A 16,035-nucleotide genomic window follows, 5' to 3' on the forward strand; every position below is an offset into this window, starting at 1 on the left:
GTTTCCAATCTATTCTTCATCTGGAAGAAAAATAATGCCTCACCTGAGGAAAGAATAAGACAAGACTGGGAAAAGGAAGAAACAATGAAATGTTGGAGCTTGTGGTGGGTGCAAATTTACTCGGTCAATGTTTCTAACTGACTGAGGAAGAATAGAAATGGTGAAATTGTGGTGACTTGAGTTTCTAAAAAAGTCAAATGCTTGTGATTTTGCAAAACACCTGGGAAGCCCACCTCAACTTAAGGCTTGGGAAATTATTTAAGATCAGTGTAAAATGACACATAGGGGGTAGAGGAAGTAAGTGCAATCATGGTCACTATGTTAGCACCTCCACTCTAGGAAAGAGCAGCATTTAATAAAATCTCGATTCTAGAACAACTCCATCTTAAATTTTGAAAATGTTTCGCTCTCTGCAGGTTTTAAAGTCTATTACTTGAAGTTACTGCAGATCTTTTTGTACACATGAGTCTTAGAAAACAACTCATTTCAGCTGAGAAAGAATGGACAATAGTATCCTAAAACGTCATTTAAAAATGAAAGCCTTTTATAGCACACAAGACAGAAAATTTTGTCTGTACATTCAAAAGAGATAACATCCTTGGATTGCTTGTGTAGAAGTTATTCTAAATAATCCACCACTTTCTGTTTAGACACTTAATTGTGTACAAGAGAATAGATTAGGTGAATAAAATAGGGATTTTGGCTAGTAAGTATGGAATCCAGCAGAGTCATTGAGTGAGGAGGAGCTGTCTGCTGGCTACTGTCTCTCGAGAAGGGCCCCAGCTTCAGGACAATGTCCTCTGTTCAGCTGGGAATGTAACACCTTCCTCTTTGATTAAAATTTGCAGTGGTTTAATGTCACTGGGCAGAAGAGGCAGACTGACAAGCAGTAAATGGCTAGAAAATTAAATTTTTTGGCCATTTAGCTTTGGCAAACAGTTTATCAGTGGAGTAACCATGTGCATATGAGTTAATGTTTCTGTTCACATCAGTTGAAGTGAATCCCCTTTTCATCCCTTGGTCCTGGGCACTGGTTTGCACTGCAGCATCATCTTGGATCATGCAGAGTAGCATTGTCTTTTTGGGTGAAACAAAACAGAAAGATATACTTAAGGAGTGCATTTTTTGCACAAACTCCTAAAGACAGGTGCATTTGGAATACAAGGGAGACTAGAGCTAGTCCAAAATAAAAGTCCCTAAAATTCGTAGTGTTTTCATCATGTCCTCAACACCAAAGCCCCATCTGGCTTTCCTGATGGGTTTCTGGGGGGTCACACTACTTGCTAGTGAAAACATGGCTACTGCAGGTCAAACCACCCAGGCACTAAGAGCTGCCCTGTTGCCAATCCACTTACCCAGCATATGGAAAAAATAGGCTCAAAATGCAACACTCTTCCTCGTAGTTGTGCCTTTAGGCAACAGAGAGAAATTGGGATAGGAAAGCCTGAAAACAGATGTGCTCCACCCCCTCATTCATACCATTTATAGAGACCTGTTTGCTCCTAATACCCCCACTCAAGCTTGCTGTAAGAAATTAAATCATAATATGTACTTTAAATTACATTGAACCATGACAATCATTCCTTTTGTTGTCCAGTTCCAATCACCTCTTAAGAGAGTTTACACTGCCAATGGGTGGAAATTGTATGTGTAATTTTGATAATGCTTTTGCTGACGAAGTCATTTAATTAATGGCAATGAAATCTAAGATTGGAAGTGAACCATGCCAGACAAAATAATTATTGCTTGCTATATTTTTTCCCCCAAAGGCCACCTGCATTATTTATATGATCTATTAAATGGTGCATGCTTTTAAGTAGTTTAGTTACATTTTGAGAATGACCCATTCAAATCAAAACAGCATTTTTCTAACTCTGGATTATAAATGCCATATAAAATACATCTTTATAACCTAAAATGAGAACTATGAATGGCAATCACCTAAGTGAGAGAAGGAAAACAGAGATACTTTGGGAATAAAGGACTGACTGCTCTTGATTATTCCTGTGTTTGGCTTGGATGGTCTGGCTGGTTAAAGGGGTAGACTTGAGCAGCTTTCTTAGCTAAAGTTTCTCTGATGGCCCTTTAGGCAGTACAGTTTTGCCACACAGTTTTATAGACTCTTGTGTGAGAACTGCTGCTCTTCATCAATATACACCTCTGCCCACTTAACCTATGTTAATTTTTACTGGGATGTGGAGTTATTCAAAGTCGGGAACTCTGCAGAACTCTCCTCTTCAAGGACAATTGCTAAGTGGGCAGTAATAAAAAGTGAAAGCAAGTAAAGAAATCCTGCTATGACGTTTCAGTGGCATTCCTTAAAATATTTTAAACATCTGTCCTCTATTCTTCGTATAAGAAGGAGAATATTTCTAGAGTTACTTCACACTGGGATTTCATTTTTGGTCTAAGACAGATTGCTCTTGCCATTTCTTTGTATTGATGATGCCTCAGATGTTATTCCCATAGAAACTTCAGCAATAAAATTCTTGTGTTGGCAACAGGAGTAATACCAAATCTTAGTTACAAGGAATATGAAAATTGTATATGAATGATTTTTTTGAATTATGTTAATTACATGGCTGCTATATAGAACAATTAAAATTTGTGGTTGCCATTTTCAAAGGTGTTTCTCAAAACTAATGCATCTAAATATTTTTGATACTATTCTCAGTCCGATTATTTTTTGTTATAGGGGCTTTTGTGAAAACCAGAAGTGCTCAGCTTTTTTGGAACAAAATTCCATAGATAAATATGGACTTATGAATATGCTGAAAGCATCAGGGATCTTCTGTTCTCTAATAGGTAATTTTATACATAATATAGCTGAATAAAAGGAAGGCTTTGAGGTACTACTACAATCCAGTAGAAGCTGCAGCCTAATCTGTGAATACATGAGACAGAGTAGTTCCATATTTGTGGTTTATATCATCAGTTATTTGTCACTGGGAAATAGATAAGAGAAAACAAACGGAACATTGTTGGAGTAGAAGTGTATGGATGAGGAAAAACAAAGAGAACCAATGACCCTCTTAATTTCTATAAATAAAGAGAGATTTTTTTTCTAAAGTTGTATCACTCTCTGAGATACAGTATGTACTTTGAAGTTTAAAATCCAAAATAATTTATTTCAAAATTGAAATCAGCTACATTGGTACATCCCTTACCTGCAACTGAAATCCTGGAATGGGCTTACAGATATTTGTGAATTGAACACCTTAGAGATGATGATCTCTATGTGACTGGGGAAACAGGCTGGCAGTAATGAAAAATGAAGTAGAGCCACAGTACTCATTAGTCATTACTGTAATTGAGACATATATTTTTAAACCAGACACATTTGTCCTCTGCCTCTGAAATTCAAGGGATTTTCCAATCATACACCTTGGCCACATTCAGGCTTACACACAGGGCAGAGCTGTAAATCTTTTTGCATTGATTATGATTCCTCTTTGTGAATAAAAAAGTAACAGAAGTCCAAATAATTTGTTGGCTTTGGCCTTCTGCTTCATGGTAGAAATCAAAACGTGACAGGAAGAGCTAATATTTTATTTTTCATGTTCATTCAATTTTATGGATCACTGACTTATTTAGACATCCAGTATTTAGCCTCCATGTTTTTCTAATGACTGGTATGGTTTTTTTTTTTTTTTTATATTTCCTTACTCTTTGGTTGGTTTTGTTTCTTAGTAGAAATAATGAAACCTGTGACATAATGGTTATCAACTTTCTTTAATAACTTTTCAAAGAGCTGTAAAAAAATTCAAACAGCTTTTAACGATTAATAAATTACTAGTTTTATTTTTCTTATTCATTGTGTGGTTAGATTTAAAAAGAATTTTAAGGAAAGTTGGAGAGCAGCATTTGTTTTTGCACAATTCATGCTGCACAATGGCATAAATTAAGGACAGAAATCTTCCTTGTAAATCTTGTCTTCTTGAGTTTAGACCTTTAATATACCTTTTTAGAGTGTTTGATGTTGGGGTTTTTTTGTTTGTTCTTGGGTTTGTGGTTTTTTTTGGGGGTGTGTGTGTGCAAAAAAACTGAATTACTGAATTGAATTTTTGCAATTTATATCACTGTAAAAATATATTTGTCCTGGGCCCAAAGGCAGATTAACTTATTGTAAGAAATGAAGTGTCACGATGTTTTCCATTCTGTCCTTAACACTATATAAGTATTTTTAGGCACTGAGATTCATTCATAGTGTGAATCAATTTGGAACACTGAGGCTGTGTCTGAAGACTTGAAAAATGACATTGCTGCAATATTCATTTTCAATAAAACTAGTCAGACAAGAGGATGATTATCATTTGCAAACACTTGTGAAGCAGTGAATTAATTTTATGAAAGTGTGATGGACTAAACTGGTTCAAAATGATCATTATAACCAATGCATATAGCTATCCTTAATCTATATTTTGAATATATCTTTATTTAACCAGGATGACAAAAGCTGCCTAAAATTCCTTTTGACATAGAACATAACAAGATAGCAATCCCTGCAAAGCTCATAATTCTCAGGGAAATTGTTAACCAATTATAAACATAACACAAAATATCAATGGCTATGATGTATTTTAAACACAATTATGATAATAAAGTATAATCAAATATGTGCAAGCAGTAGCAATTACCAGTGCATATCATTAAGCCATCTGCTAATTAATCCTAAGCAATAATATGGTTTATTTAATAACTTTCAACATTTCCCTTTGAAGATGTCTACAGAAAAATAAGTGGTTTATGTCTGGTGAAACAGGAAATGATTCTATGAGTCTAGAGTTTTGTAATAACTTGGAACCTCTCAGATGTTTTTATTTAATTGTTGCCACTACTGCAATAATTTTAAATATTACCAGGCTGCTGGGAGCAAAACTGGCAAGAACAAGAGTGTGAGAGCTGCTTTTGAGTGGAAAGCAGTTCACAACAGGCAACAAATTGATCACAGAAGAGGTCATCTCAAAGGCCTGAAATGACAGGAGAACTTCCTATTGATTTCATGGGACTGCATTGGGAATGGGAACACTCAGTACCTTAAGACATAAACTTGTTTAGTTTTACTACCAAATTCATTTAATTTATGTAATTGTTCCATCTGGCTAAATACCTCGTAGTTAGTGTCTGGTATTTTAAATATCAAACATTTTTCTCGTCATCCTAAAATTTGCTGCTACACATATAGAATATGTTTTGTTCTTATTCTCTCATGTGAACATCTACTATCAGAACTGATCTACTATCAGTTTCCTTATTCCTCTGTGGAAAAGTCCATTCTGCCAAGTATACAGGACTATCCTCCTGTAACAAAATAAAATATTTAAAGTATATTATAACCATATCACTCCCTAAAGATTTAGAAAACATTCTTTAAACTGCACATAATACATCTAGTGCCAAGACTTTTGACACTGCTTCATTTTCTTAAAGAAGGAAAGATGTTGCAATTTAGTGCTTTATGAATTTTGTAGTGTTTGAACTGCTACTTCAATAAATGCTAAATTAGCAATATTTGTTTTAAAAGGGGACAGCTTGTGCAAACCTTAGAGAGATGGAGGATTAAATGATACTTTCATCAATCAAGATGACACTGCTTTTCTGGAGAAGGAAAGGGGGGCTGTGAGAAGGCAGTGGGGGGAACAATCTACTTTCATTTCTCTTGAAGGAAGTACTGCAGGGATTTATCAACTGGCAAGTCAAATGCAGAAAATGTCATCTGATAAAAGGCTGTGGTCTGATCCATCAAATCCTCTGAAACTCTGCTGAAGAAAGTACAGTGCAAAGAGAATAATTTCTGATTTAAACCACTGTATGGGTAGAAGCATTTCATATGGATTTTATCTGACAGTAAGCTTAAATCAGCTGAGTTAAAACAAAAAGGAGCATTTGAGTTTTCATGGTCCTTAACTTTTTCAAATAAAGGAAAAACATGACCTTGCATGTCTTATTCATTTGGATCAGAGAGCTAGAACAGTCCTGTAAATCTAAAGAGAGTTTACAGTACAAAGGGAGCTGACTTTGCGTTGCTCATTGTGACACATGCTGCTGCTGCTGCTGCTGCCCAAAGGGGAAGGCTGTAGAGTGACCAGCTTGTTACTTGCCACTGACAGCTCTGTGAGGTGCATTGCTCCTGCTCTGTAAATGAGTCCAGCTTTTTTTTTTTTAAACCAAACCCAACTGATTTGATCACTGGCATAAGGCAACCATTATAGTGGTGGCCAACCCTGACTGGTGCCACAGTCTGTGGCATCAGACTGTGTAGCAGAGCTAGGCTGAGTGACCAGCTCACGGACCTTGCACAAAACTGATAGGACCCCTGGATTCATCTTACCTTCCTCAGTCTCCTTTCAACAGTTAGTTATGCGCTGACACTAACATGTAGGTCTCCTCTGGGTGCACAAGCAAGCAAAGAGGGTAAAGGAAACATTGTCCAAGTCATGTCCACAGCGGGTGGCAGTCTGAAGACAATTCCTAGCTGTCCTGGGTTTGCAGGAGATGCCTCTCTGTGCTTCCACTCAACTCATTGCTTGCTCCCTAATTCCTCTCCAGGCAATGACTCACCTCCTGTAGCAGGCAGACAAACTGCAGAGCTGTGCCCAGAGTAGGTCAGACACCCTATGCCAGATTTCCCCTCTTCTTGCTTTGCCAGTGGATTGTGTTAATCCACTTTGTTTCACTCCTGTCTCATGAGATGAAGGGCACTGTCACGCACATGACTTAAACAGCATTATATATATTTATTCCTATTACTTAAGCACCACAACCTTCCACTTGATCTTGAATCCTTCAGAGTTCTGTAAAGCCATCTTTATCAAAAAGTAGGAGGTAATACAAATGCCAAATGAGCTCACTACAGAAGCGTCAATTGCCAGTAAGCTGGCAATTACAGCAGAAAAAAGAATGCTTTATATAAATATAAGGAAAAGCATTTTCATTTGTGTGTCTAATAGTAATAGAAAAAAAAATCTATGTCATTTGATGTCTCAGACAAAATAAATAACATCATTACAAATATTATTTTACTGCTGGGACTTAAAAAGACATCAGCTTCCACAGCTCCTAAGGAAATCAAACAGCACATTTTTAAACTGCAGGTTACCAGTATAAAACAAAATATTGCCATTGGCACTTTATGCAAATCAAAGAAAAAGATCGTTTTTTCAGTAAATAAAGCCAAAATAGACAAAATAATAAATGCAGCTACAATATGTCCATAGTTCTTTATGGCAAAATCTACAGACTCAGACTCATACAACTTAATCTATGCATAGGAGCTTTGATAAGAATTTCATGTTAAAGAAGGATTATTTGAGAAGGTGAAGGAAAACCTAGTGTGTCACGAGCTGTTACTCCAACTTAAAAGCATGTAAGTTAACAGTCCAGCCTATGACCAAACACCACCTGTAACTGGCACTAAGTGCCACATCCAGTCTTTTTGTAAACGCTTCCAGGAACAGTAAGTCCGCCACTTCGCTGAGCAGCCCATTCCAATGCCCAATCAACTTTTTTGTGAAGAACTTCCTAGGTCCAACTTAAACCTCTCCTGGTGCAGTTTAAGACTGTGTCCTCTTGTCCTGTTGCTGGTTGCCTGGGAGAAGAGACTGACCCTCACCTGGCTACCATCTCCTTTCACAGAGTTCTAGAGAGTGATAAGGTCTCCCCTGAGCCTTATCCTCTCCAAGCTAAACAACCTCAGCTCTCTCAGCCACTCCTCTTAGGACTTGTGCTCCAGACCCTTCACTGGCCTTTTTGCTTTTCTATGGATATGCTACAGCAGTTCAACGCCCTTCCTAATTTGGGGGGCCCAGAAATTGACACAGGACTCAAGGTGCAGCCTAACCAGTGCTGAATACAGGGGAAGAATCCCTGCCCTGGTCCTGCTGGCCACACTGTTCTTGATACAGGCTAGGATGCCATTGGCCTTCTTGGCCATCAGGGCACACTGCTGGCTCACGTTCAGCCAGCTGTCAGCCAGTACCTCCAGGTCCTTTTCTGCCTGGGCACTGTCCAGCCATTCTGTCCCCAGCCTGTAATGTTGCAGGGGGTTATTGTGGCCAAAATGAAGGACTCAGCACTTGGACTTGTTAAACCTGATATTGTTGGACTCAGCCTATAAACCCAGCCTGTCCAATGCTGGACCCTATCTCTGCAGGGCCCTCCTATCCTCCAGCAGATCAACACTCATGCCCAGCTTGGGATCACCTCCAAATTTGTTAATGGTACACTCAATCCTCTCATCCAGATCATCAAAAAAGGTGTTAAACAGGACTGGCCCCAGCACTGCTCCCTGGGGGACACCACTGGTGACTGGCCCCAACTGGATGCAGCACCATTCACCACCACTCTCTGGGCCTGGCCATCCAGCCAGTTCCTAACCCAGCAAAGAGTGCTCCTGTCCAAGCCATGGGCTGCCAGCTTTTCCAGGAGTGTGCTGTGGGAGACAGTGTCAAAGGCCTTGCTGAGTTCCAGGCAGACAATATCCACAGCCTTTCTCACATCCACTAGGCAGGTCACCTGGTCATAAAAGGAGATCAGATTGGTCAGGCAGGACCTGCCCCTACTAAATCCATGCTGTCTGGGTCTGATCCCCCAGCCGTCCTGTAAGTGCTGTGTGATTGCACTCAGGATGATCTGTTCCATAACTTTACTGTGCACTGAGGTCAGGCTGACAGGACTGTAGTTTCCCAGATTCTCCTTCCAGCCCTCTTATGGATGGTTGCCACATTGGCCAGCTTCCAGTCATCTGGGATCTCCTCAGCTAGCCAAGACTGATGATAAATCATCGAGAGTGGCTTGTTGAGCTCCTCTGCCAGCTCCCTCATCACCCTAGGATGGATTCCATCTGGTCCCATAGACTTGTGAGCATCTGTGTGACTCAGCTGGTCTCTGACTGCTTCCTCCTGGATTACAGGGGGCTGTTCTGCTCCCTGACGCCATCTATTAGCTGAGGAGGTCGGCTGTCCTGACGGTGACCTGTCTTGCTACCTTTCTTGTTGAAAGCCAAGGAAAAGAAGTTGTTAAGTACCTCGGCTTCATCTTTGCCTTTGCTGACTATATTCCCCACCATGTCCAGTAAAGAATGGAGGTTTTCCTTGCCCCTCTTTTTGCTATTAATGCATTTATACAAAGATTTTTTATTTTCTTTTACAGAAGTGATTATGCCTACCCAAGGCTTCCACTCATGTCACTCGTTGGTTTCTGCATTTGCATCTGTAGTAACTGTCTCGGGCAAGTGAGATATGATGTGCTGTGAGCCAGTCTCCCAAGTAAATATATGGATAAACAAGTGTTTTGGTGTCTTGGTTCCCTAATGGGTGTAAGCATGTGTAGGAGTCTAATGTTTCATCTTCATTTTCCACAGTAACTTAAAAGAAATCTTGAAAACAGTGAAGACATTTTTTGGGAGCTATATCTCTGCAGTAGGGACAAGCTTATATTCAAATCTGGATTTAGAGATTAAAAAATTTGGGAGATGTTTAAAGCTTGTGAGAAGGTTTTACACATTCCAAAGCCAGAAACAAAGTTGAGAATTTGGGTTTAAGTTTAGGCTTTGGTGCCAAGGCCTGATCAGAGGTGGAAGGGAATGGACTGTCTATGGATTTCACTGTTTACAGTGGTAGAATAGCTATGAAAGAAGCTTTCATGCCTCCCTTCATCTTTCTCTGTCCTCATTTTTCCCTCATTTTTCTTCCACTTTTAAAACATAATGATGAACAAATGCTTTTTTCCCCCCAAATTTCCCATTGAGCCCAATATGCAGACACATTTATATGCAAATCAATTTTATGAAAATGCTCTGTATTATCTAAAAACCCTATCAAAAATGAAGAATTTATGCCTCAGCAGGTAATACTCAGTCAAATATTCCAGTGATTTTTTTATTGTCTCTGAAGTGAATTATGAAGAATTGTTGAGGGTGGGAAATGACCTTTAAGCCCATTAAGTACATTGGAGACTGATTGTTGCACAACCTTCCAGGATGGTAACTAATTGCTTCCAAGGCAACCCTGGCACTTCTGATTTGTTTTTTTTGTTATCATTAATCTTATTATTTATGAGTTTCATATTCTTTGATTAAAAATTTTGTTCCCTTTTCCAATTAACATTCTTTCTTCCTGTTCCATGTTTCTGCTTTAGTCCCATCACCCACAATATGATTAAAGATGATGCATTACCGACATTAACTTATCATACACCATTTAACATTCATGCCAGTATTTTCCTTTTTTTATATACCTTTTTACCTTCTTCTTCTTTTTTGTTAAATTACACCTGAATTTTCAATTTGGTCTTCTTTTTCTCTAAAAACAACCAAACAAAATTTCTAGTCTATAACTTCTTTTCTTTGAATGCTGCATTATCACCACTGACACTGAAAATACAGGAACAGAAATCAGCTTTAAAAAGATGTTATGCTTGGTTGGAAAGAAGTCAGTATGCATTATGGAATAGACATTTTACTTCATTTTTAAAGTAATGGTTTAACTCCATATTTTTTGCATGAACTTTTAACTCCCCCCAAGAAAAGTGGAAATTCATGTCTGTCAAACTCAGTGTTATCTATCTGCTTAGAGGTATTTTGTAGCCCTCTGGTGTAACCCCAGGTGGAGGAGGCACTCTGCATTTTGGGTGAGCTGGAGGAGAAAGGGAAAGCATGAATTGTGGATAATTGGTAAACAGTGATGGCACCATGAAGTGCTTCTCAGGATGTACTAGAGGAAAGGTAAATCCAAGTTTTTTTCAGTGCTGATTGAAAAAACTGTGCTGCCACCATCCTGATGCACCACTATTTGTGTGAAAGGAAGAAGCAAGGTTTCTTTCCTTTCTTGCAAGCTGGGACGTGACTGGCACAAGAATCCCTCTCCTACATTACCATATTCTGCCTGTATCCACAAAAAAAAAAAAAAAAGCCAAAAAAACTGTGGGTGCTATTTGAGCAGGAAAGCATTGCTTAGCATAAATGAATTTATAATTCCTCCTTGCCTGTGCTTGGGGAAACATGACAGAAGACAGCTCTGAAACAGCTTATAAAAGCTAATTCAGAAAGAGTCACCAGTATAGCACACTATTAACCAAATTTCAGATATGAAAACAAGGGGAAAACAATGGGATTAATATTTAAAGATGTCTAAATGAAGAGAAAGAGGTATACTCCATGGGCCTTAAAAAAGCATAAGTCCTTACAATGCGCCCTGCAGAGAAAAAGAGATCTCCAAAACCACTTGCCATTAGAGCTGCAGGTTCTGCAAATCTCTGGACATCCCGTAAATTTTGTCTGAACTCATAAATATCAACTTCAGTGCTGTTCTACTGGGAACTAGTAACTCTGATTTGAGATCTCTATGTCAGAACCTTGATTAAGGAATAGTAACACATGGAAAAAAGAACTTTTAGATGTGATTACAAGGCACAATGTTTTTAGCCTTTGGATACAAGGGTTGATCCTGGCTGGATACCAGACACCCATCCAAGCATCTCTGTCACTCCCCTCAGCAGCTGGACAGGGGAGTGAAAATATAGCAAAGGGTTCAGGGGTGGAGATAAGAACTGAGAGAGATCACTCATCAAATACTGTCACAGGAAAAACAGACTCAAATTAGAGATATGAATTGAATTTTTTACCAACAAAATCAGAGCTGGATAATGAGAAGTAAAATAAGACCTTAGAAACACCTTCCCACCACTTCTCCTTCCTTATCAGCTCTCTCTCCTTCTCCCCCAGCAGCACAGGGAGATGGGAATGGGTCAGTCAATTCATCATGGGTTGTTTCTGCCACTTCTCTGGTAGAGAAGTAGGGTCTCCAGCATAGGGTCCCTCCCACGGGAGAGAGTTCTCCACAGACTTATCCAATATGTATAAGTGTCACAGCAGCAGCTCTCCACAAAGTACTCCAACATGGGTTGCTCTTTCAAGGAGTGCAGTCCCTCAAGAACAGTCTGCTATAGTGTGGGTTTGCCATGGGTCCTACCAGGAAACCTCCTCCAGTGTGGGCTCCTCTCCCCATCAGTCTGCAGATCCCTGCCAGGACTGTTCCAGCGTGGGCCTCCCATGGGGTCACAGATTCTTTCAGGCCTCCTCCTGCTCCACTGTGGGTCTTCTCCATGGGTTGCAGGTGGATCTCTGCATTCCTGTTGACCTCTGTGTGCTGCAGGGGCTCAGGTGCTTCATCATGGGCTTCACCACAGACTGCAGAGGAATCTCAGCTCCGGCACCTGGAGCACATCCTGCTCTTCCTTCTCCATTGACCTGATGTCTGCAGAGTTGTTCCTCTCACATGTTGTCACTCCTCTCTTCTCTGGCTGCAATTACATCTGCAACATCACTTTTTTTCTTCTTCTTAAATATGTTATCACAGAAGATTTACCACCATTTCTGACAGTTGCTCTCTAAAGCTTCCTGAGCAGGAGGCATGGAAAGGGAGGTGCTGATCTCTTCTCCTTGGAATCCAGTAAGAGGACACTGGATGGGAATGCTCCAAAGCAGAAGCAGAAGAGGTTTGGACTGGACATTAGGAAGCATTTATTTACCAAGAGGATGGTCAAACACTAGAACAGGCATCCCAAGTTGATGTACCAAGCATGACAGCATCTAGGAGGCATTTGGGCAATGCCCTTAATAACCACCTTCAACTTCTGGTCAGCCTTGAATTGTTCAGGGAGTTGGACTAGTGATAGTTGTAGGTCCTTTCCTACTGAAATATTCTGTTCTAGTCTATTCATCCAGAAGGAATATAATAAGCTCTGAAGATGCACTAGTTAAAAAAGCATCAATTATGACTGAGGACACATTTGAACTGAAGTATTTGCCATGGAATCTGAAGCAATTCAGATCTGCTTTGCTCTCAAATGCCCTTGCATTGTTAAAATCATGAATTAAACTCATTGCCAGTTAAATTAGGATTCTTAGCCTGGTGCTTGTCTGGTCCTGTGTGGCATTTCTTACAGTTTTACTTTGGAATTTGACTCAAGTCTCATTTCACACTTTATTTTTGTCAGTTCATGCAAAGGTTTTATTAGGGCCAGGTTGTGATAACTAATAAGCTTTGTAACAGGGTTTGTTTTCTTAAGAGTTGCAGTCACAATGCCCAGGTGTTCTGAGAATCCTACAGTTTGGACACAATGTATCATAAGAAGTTAAGTTTTCTGAAGTGCCTTTAGTTAAATTTTATTTTTGGCAAAGTAAACCACCATATTCAGCTCTGTTACTAGGTATTTTGTACTGACACATAACTCTTCTAAAGCAAGAAAGTCCTGCAGTTTTGTGCTGTACTAAGCTGCTGTCCTGGGGTGACTAGCTTCCTCCTAAAGCACCACTTCATCATAAGAATAGAGTTAATATATATCCTACCAAATCAACTAGTCAAAAAGAGGAACTCATTTCCTCATTGGAGTGAGAGCAAACTTGGCAGTTTTCTTTTACAGCATCTGTCATAATTCCTCTCTATATTCTCACTCTCTAAACCCAAAGCATTTAAAATAGAAAAGTCTTTTATGATTTTTTTTTTTGATATATGTTTGGGCATAGTAGGTGTGAGTGTTTAAAAAGCATGATTCATATAAAAATGATATTTCTTGTACAACATCAAGCAACAACATAAGACTGAGATGAGAATGAAAATAATCACCTAAATAAGCACTGCAGAGAGGTGTTAAAAGGAATATTTACCACCATTCAGGGAACTTAAACAGGACTAAAGTAAGTCACAAAAGTCTAAGGAACCCTCTTGTGAATTCTGTTCTTCACAAACAGTACCTTTTGAGGTACAACACCAGAGACATATTTCAGTCTCTCTGATTGTACCTCTTCCATGTTGCAACATTAAATTCCATATGTTGGCTTGGTTTTGCATCCTCATTAAATTCTTTTGTAAACCCTTCATGTCCTCCAAGTATCAACTTTAAAAATCCTCCTGCTTTTGTCATCTATACATTTTGATGAACTGCATATCAAATCAATTTCTAAATCACTAATATAAATGTTAAATAGAAAATAGCTCCAGGCAAACTCATCTGTCATATTCTGCCTGGAGAATCCTTTATCATTTATGATGATCCTTCAGGGGCCCACTTACTACCTATTATTAATCCATTTTCCCTGACCAGTCTTTGTACCTCTTTCATGAGTTTTCTTACTAGTTTCCTATGATCTATATTTGGAAAGGTGCTGCTAATATAAATGCAAATTCACCTCACATTGTTTACCTGTTAACCATAGCAGATAAAGATCACATTTTTCTCTGTGATATGTTTTCAGTTTCATGCTGACACCAGCTAACAACTCTTTGCCTTCAAATACTGTATTTATTCCCTAAGTAGGAAGATGTTATCCCAGTTTAGATAATATTAAACATTGGCACCATCTACTCTCTTAGCCTTTGCCAAAATGACAGAGTTGGTCCTCTAGTTTTTGCTAACAGGATAGTTTTTTTGTGATTCAAAATGGAAGATCAGAGACATCTCTTGGGTAGCAGAAATAATTCCTTTTCTAAATCAAAGTGATTTCACCTTCCATGGTTCTCAGCTGCATCATACTTTCTCCCTTGCTGCATATACTGCTTACACCATCATGTTCCAGGTAACAATAAGGATCACCTAACTGTTCTCCCTCTCTCAATAACTGCAGAGATCAGGCATGTAAAGTGGGTGTTTAATTACCCTACTGTTATCCCATCACCACAAAATGATTGCTTTATTATTTTGGCAGGAAATTGTAGTCCTTGTTACTAATACTCATTTATGTTACATCTTCTGCTAGTTATGGTGGCATTCAACGTCTACAAGAGCGCTGTCTAAGAGGGTGAAAACAATAGCCATATAAACTGCTTTGGAATGTTCAGGAAATAATTTTTCAGTTCTAAATTAAGGCAGAATAAAGATTTTACTCTTATTACTGAAGCAATGGCCATTACTCCTTAGCTGAGGTTAAGGTGCAGTTGCACATCCATGGAGGTGTTTGTTGAGTTGGAATATTGCAGTAAGAAAAGGGAGGCAGGTGGCAGCTGGAACAAGTTGGGCCTACAAGGTCTGCTGAGGTGGATTTCTCTCTGGGACAGGGAAGCAGCAGTCTGTTGCAGTGTGCCAAGTGTTACACAGGCACACAGCCCTGGTTGCAACACTGCACCAGCTGTGGGGAGAAAGGGAGAGGCTTTGTGCAGGTGCAAGAGTGGGAGTCTTCCCATGGACTGAAGAAAAGGTGTATTTCTTCCTTCAAGGACATGGGAGATTTTCTTGGGGTTTAGATAGCTCAAGACTCAAGGGGCAGCTGAGTAACAGACTAACTCTTGGGGTGATGTGGCCCCTGAAATAGGGAAGGCAAGGGCTAAACACACAACCCTCATCTGTCCAAATCTGATAAGGATGGGAAGAATTTTCTATAGTCAGTGAATGTACATACGCTGTACCCCCCCCGTTCCTCTTCCTATATATAATTACAGTACCTCCTTCTGGTACTATAACATATGCCTATTTGAAGTATAGTGCAGCTGTTATTTTAAGAAGAAAAGCTGTTTAATTGGGTAATTAAACAGAATATTGTTTCTACCACTCATAGAAGCTTTTTTTAATATTTGAGGGAAATGAAGGCAAGTTACAATACATATGATCTCCAGCTAAAGTTGTGCATACTTATTCTCTAGTAAAAAATACTGGCTGATTTTTCAAGAACTTATTGAAATCTCATGAGTTAACCGTATTCATGTGCAGGAAGGCTGGGAATTTTGGCAGAAGCTATGCTTGCCTAAGAAGCCAGAATCTTACTGAACTAAAACACAGAAAGGAAATATACAAGAGATAGAAGAAGGTATGGGGAAGAAAATAGTTAAAATATTGCCTGGGTGCTTAAGGACAAAATCAGGAAGGCCAGAGCCTGTCTGGAGCTCAGATGTGTAAGGCACATTTAGCATTATAATAAGGGACTTTACAGTCATGCTATTTGTAAAACAAACCCAGGAAAAAGTAGGGATGCATTGATGGCTAGAGGGGACAACAATGAACAATGTGGAAAATACTGAAGTACTCAGTGCCTACTTAGACTGG

Source organism: Vidua chalybeata, chromosome 2 (genome assembly GCF_026979565.1).
Source record: "Vidua chalybeata isolate OUT-0048 chromosome 2, bVidCha1 merged haplotype, whole genome shotgun sequence".
Taxonomy (NCBI): Eukaryota; Metazoa; Chordata; class Aves; order Passeriformes; family Viduidae; genus Vidua; species Vidua chalybeata.